Source organism: Lepidochelys kempii, chromosome 6, assembly GCF_965140285.1.
Source record: "Lepidochelys kempii isolate rLepKem1 chromosome 6, rLepKem1.hap1, whole genome shotgun sequence".
Classification (NCBI taxonomy): domain Eukaryota; kingdom Metazoa; phylum Chordata; order Testudines; family Cheloniidae; genus Lepidochelys; species Lepidochelys kempii.
Genome location: NC_136385.1, coordinates 1,627,623 through 1,633,402, shown reverse-complemented (window position 1 = coordinate 1,633,402; position 5,780 = coordinate 1,627,623).

The window sequence follows — 5,780 nt, the reverse complement described above, 5'->3', positions numbered from 1 at the left end:
GGCTGCAGAGCTAAGCAGCAGCTGTTAGGGTGGGGCTGGGGGTGGGAGTGGGGTGGACACTACAGCCAGGATGTACATGTGCAGGGAGGTGGGTAGCAACATCGGGCAGCAGGAAACGGCGAGAGCTGCAGCTGCCCACATCGACAGGGCATCACCATCGACACAACAGTTGGACCGTGAGCCCCTGCTCTGTGATTTTCACTAAAACACCTTCCAGGGAAGCCTCCAGCCGGGATGGGAAGCCATCAAGGCACAGAAAATTCACATCTGCCCTCAGAAGTTAGTCCCAGTAGTTATCCTCCCACAGTCTGGATTACAGTGGGAAGGAAAAGAATGGCTTAAGACACACCTGTCAGCTATCACTTCAGAGCTTAGTTGAGCTGGGCGAACTATGGGGATTTTTGTTCTCTGGTATGAGGGAGTAGGGAGCATTAACCTTTTAATGTTGCATGGGAGTTTTACTAGTCTACTTGTAGGCATTTTACTAGCTGCTTGTAGGCATTGTGTGTATCCTCTTTGCAGCTGGTTGTGAACTTGAATGTTCTTTCCAGGTACCATAGTTTTGTATGAAACTTCTGAATTCAACTAGGTTAAAATATATAAAAGGAGAAGAATTTTTTCAATATTTTTATTAATCTTTTTCTAAAACAAAAAAGCAAATTCCTCCTGTGCTGGCTGAGGAAAGTCGTGGTTTCATTTACCTTCAGCTTTACATTTACAATGTTCTGAAGAGGTTTAGCGAATAGCTCAGTGGTTGGTGAGCCTGTCGGGAGGAGAGGCAAATTCATGCACAGGTATAGTGTGTGCACATGCTGTAAAAAGACATCAGCCTCTGCCCCCCTCCATCTCTGCCTTCCCCAGGATTGCTGGGCCTCCCCCAATCACCTGCTAACTGTAGTTTGTTCGACTTGAACAGTCCCTGTTTAGTAACCCCCTAAAGTTCGTTTCAACTCCTCATGCAAATAAAAATTAAATTAAATTAAATTGAAAAAAAACCAGTATCCCAGATAATGTCACGGCAAACCTGGTGGCTGAACTTTGTGACTTTGTCCTCACCCATAACTATTTCACATTTGGGGACAATGTATACCTTCAAATCAGCGGCACTGCTATGGGTACCCGCATGGCCCCACAGGATGCCAACATTTTTATGGCTGACTTAGAACAACGCTTCCTCAGCTCTCGTCCCCTAACGCCCCTACTCTACTTGCGCTACATTGATGACATCTTCATCATCTGGACCCGTGGAAAACAAGCCCTTGAGGAATTCCACCATGATTTCAACAATTTCCATCCCACCATCAACCTCAGCCTGGACCAGTCCACACAAAAGATCCACTTCCTGGACACTACTGTGCTATTAAGGGATGGTCACATAAACACCACCCTATACCGGAAACCTACTGACTGCTATGCCTACCTACATGCCTCCAGCTTCCATCCAGGACACACCACACGATCCATCATCTACAGCCAAGCTCTGCGATACAACCGCATTCGCTCCAACCCCTCATACAGAGACAAACACCTACAAGAGCTCTATCAAGCGTTCTTAGAACTACAATACCCACCTGCTGAAGTAAAAAAACAGATTGACAGAGCCAGAAGAGTCCCCAGAAGTCACCTACTAAAGGACAGGCCCAACAAAGAAAATAACAGAACGCCACTAGCCATCACCTTCAACCCCCAACTAAAACCTCTCCAACGCATCATCAGAGATCTACAACCTATCCTGAAAAATGATCCCTCGCTCTCACAGATCTTGGGAGACAGACCAGTCCTCACTTACAGACAGCTCCCCAACCTGAAGCAAATACTCTCCAGCAACCACACACCACACAACAAAAACACTAACCCAGGAACCTATCCTTGCAACAAAGCCAACTCTGTCCACATATTTATTCAAGTGACACCATCATAGGACCTAATCACATTACCCACACCATCAGGGGCTCGTTCACCAGCACATCTACCAATGTGATCTATGCCATCATGTGCCAGCAATGCCCCTCTGCCATGTACATTGGCCAAACCAGACAGTCCCTATGCAAAAGAATAAATGGACACAAATCTGATATCAGGAATCATAACAATCAAAAACCGGTAGGAGAGCACTTCAACCTCTCTGGCCACTCAGTAACAGACTTAAGGGTGGCAATTTTGCAACAGAAAAGCTTCAAAAACAGACTCCAATGAGAAACTGCTGAGCTTGAATTAATATGCAAACTAAATACCATTAACTTGGGTTTGAATAGAGACTGGGAGTGGCTGGGTCATTACACATATTGAATCTATTTCCCTATGTTAAATATCCTCCCACTTTCTTGTCAACTGTCTAAATGGGTCATCTTGATTATCACTACAAAAGTGTTTCAGTTTGGAGCTGTCTGGAGAGATAGAAGAAGGCCCAGAACCTGGGTCTGGGTTTCCCACCCCACCGCCTAAGATGGACCTGACTGTGGGGTCCTGTTTTCTGGACCTACAAGCTCTGTTTTAGACTGTGTTCCTGTCGTCTAATAAACCATTTGTTTTCCTGGCTGGCTGAGAGTCACAGTGAATCACAGGAAGTTGGGGGTGCAGGGCCCTGACTCCCCCACACTCTGTGACATCTGGCTGTTCTGAAAAATTGAAAAAAAAAATGGCAGATTGAGAAGTCGAAAAAATTCCATTTAGGATCAAATGAAACATTTTGTTTGAGCTGAAATTAAAGGGTTTTTTTTTTTCAGTTTCAAGCAGGGGTTTTTTGTTTTTATTTTTTTTCTTTAATTTTTAATTTTAAAAAAATGGAAGTAAATTTCAAAACTGAACATCATTTGGAACTGGAAAAATTGTAATGTTCCATTTTGAAAATGTCAACATGGGATTTTTGGAATTTTGGCTGTTATTTGTTTGTTTGTTGAACAAGTTGGCAAAACAGACAAAAAAAATCAACCTGTTTTGTTGTCTCTCGATCTACTTTTTCACTGGGGGTGGGGGGGGTAAGAAGGGGAGTTTGGGCCCAAAAGCTTCCGCCATCTCCAATGTTAAAGGGAGAGTTATTAGCTTTGGTTATCAAATCCAGAATTATTAGCTTTGGTTCTCATTCTGTTCTCCCTCCAACCTACAAAATTGTTTTAATTGGGAATGGCCAATGCCTGTGAATTCAGAAGAACAAAGGACCCCAGAAGGGCTTAAACGGGGCCCCACTCTTGGGGCGGGTGGGGAAGCAATGGGAGGCAACTAGACTCATGCACAGGAGGCTGCTGGAGAAGCCAGATGTTCCTGGGCTAACATCAGGGGATGGTAGGACTCTAGGTAGACAGACATGCAATAGGCTGTTGTTTTAACAACATTTTCTCTTATGCTACATTTCTGCAGCTAAATAAACAATGCTTCAGTGGTTTGGTCACTGGATACTGCTGGTTACAGACTCCTGAAGGGCAAGACAGCACATGCTAATCCCATTGGTTCCACTAGGACACAACTGTATATCCATGGGGGGCTCGGTCTGAGAGCAGGCCAAGGGCACGACTCCACCCCAGAGGTAATGGGGACAAAGCCTGCAGGGATGCACTGGGGTGCAGCTAGCCCTGTACCCCATATGTCCAAGGGAGGCTACCAGGTGGGGAACCCCATGGGGGAATCCTTCTTCCTCCTTCTCCTGATGGTTGCCCACCATGTCCATGCCTGAGCTGCTGGCATCAGCAGCTCCCCTCGCTCCATGAAGAGCTTTGGAATCTTCCATGACAAAAGGTCTCAGAAAGACCTTTGAATAGGCAGGTTCCCAGGGATGTGATGCTGGGTGTGACAGCCAGGATACTGGGAATAGGTTCCCAGGGAGATGCATGACCAGGCCACGAGGGATTAGCTGAGATCCACCTGTGCAATTTGCTAGAGCGAAGTCCCAGGCCCCTCCGGTGAGTGGAAACCCAGAGCTGTCCCTCCCAGGCAGTGAAAGGAAGGGCAGGCTGTGTGTCTGTCTGTGCTATGAATGGCAGGTGCCAGGGTGCACCCAGAGATGGTGTCAGAGCAGCAGCGAAAGCGAAACCATGACACTTGGGAAAACAAAGTCTTTCCCTCTCCTAGCCTTATTGTCGGCAACTCCTGGCCTATTTTAGTGGAAACTTTCTCCAAATTTCAGCTGGAGGCACATAACCCCAGGTCAATGTCTGCAACAGCAGTAGAGGATCCAGTCCCAGAGACCCAGACGGAACCAGTCCCAGAACCAGAACCAGCGGAATGACCAGCACCAGACCCATTGCCAGCACTGAATCGAGTACTTGCAACCTCAACACCACAGGGCCCCACCAAACCTGAACCGTCAGCAGCCCATAACCCTACACAAGAGGCTCAGCCGGAGCCTGAACCCCAACATAGTGTCCCAGCGGAGAGTGGTTCACAGTCAACGGAAACAGCCCCATCCCCTACATCGCTTCCAGAGGGACCAAGCATAGGTCCACAATTAAATGAGGAACTGATGTCTCCAGCATCAAGGGAAGAGTTCCAGACCAAACAGGAAGCAGATGAAACCCTCCAGAGAGCTTTCTCAGCTCTTCTCAGCTCTTCTAATCAATCCAGGTTTGTTGTAGAAAAAGGACTTTTTTACAAGGAAACTCTTTCTGGTGGACACCAGGAAGACTGGCATCCTCAGAGACAGTTGGTAGTTCCAACTAAATACCGGGCCAAGCTCTTCAGCTTAGCCCACAATCAGCCTAGTGGCCATGCTGGGGTGAACAGGACCAAAGACCTTTTGGGGGGAGTCATTCTACTGGGAGGTAATGGGCAAGGATGTTTCTACCTATGTCCGGTTTTGTGAAGTATGCCAAAGAGTGGGAAAACCCCAAGACCAGGTCAAAGCCCCTCTCCAGCCACTCCCCATCATTGAAGTTCCATTTCAGTGAGTAGCTGTGGATATTCTGAGTCCTTTTCTAAAAAAGACACCCAGAGGAAAGCAGTACATACTGACTTTCATGGATTTTGCCACCCGATGGCCGGAAGCACTAGCTCAAAGCAACACCAGGGCTAAAAGTGTGTGCCGGGCACTAGCAGACATTTTTGCCAGGGTAGGTTGGCCCTCCGACATCCTCACAGATGCAGGGACTAATTTCCTGACAGGAACTATGGAAAACCTTTGGGAAGCTCATGGGGTAAATCACTTGGTTGCCACTCCTTACCACCATCAAACAAATGGCATGGAACTTTGGGGGCCATGATACATAAATTCGTAAATGAGCACTCCAATGATTGGGACCTAGTGTTCCAGCAGTTGCTGTTTGCCTACAGAGCTGTACCACATCCCAGTTTAGGGTTTTCCCCATTTGAACTTGTATATGGCCGTGAGGTTAAGGGGACATTACAGTTGGTGAAGCAGCAATGGGAGGGATTTACACCTTCTCCAGGAACCAACATTCTGGACTTTGTAACCAACCTACAAAACACCCTCCAAACCTCTTTAGCCCTTGCTAAAGAAAAATTACAGGTTGCTCAAAAAGAGCAAAAAGCCTGGTATGATAAACATGCCAGAGAGCGTTGTTTCAAGGTTGGGGACCAGGTCATGGTCTTAAAGGCGCTCCAGGCCCGTAAAATGGAAGCCTCGTGGGAAGGGCCATTCACAGTCCAGGAGCGCCAGGGAGCTGTTAATTATCTCATAGCATTCCCCACCTCCAACCGAAAGCCTAAGGTGTACCATATTAATTCTCTAAAGCCCTTTTATTCCAGAGAATTCAAGGTTTGTCAGTTTACAGCCCAGGGAGGAGACGACGCTAAGTGGCCTGAAGGTGTCTACTATGAAGGGGAAAGTG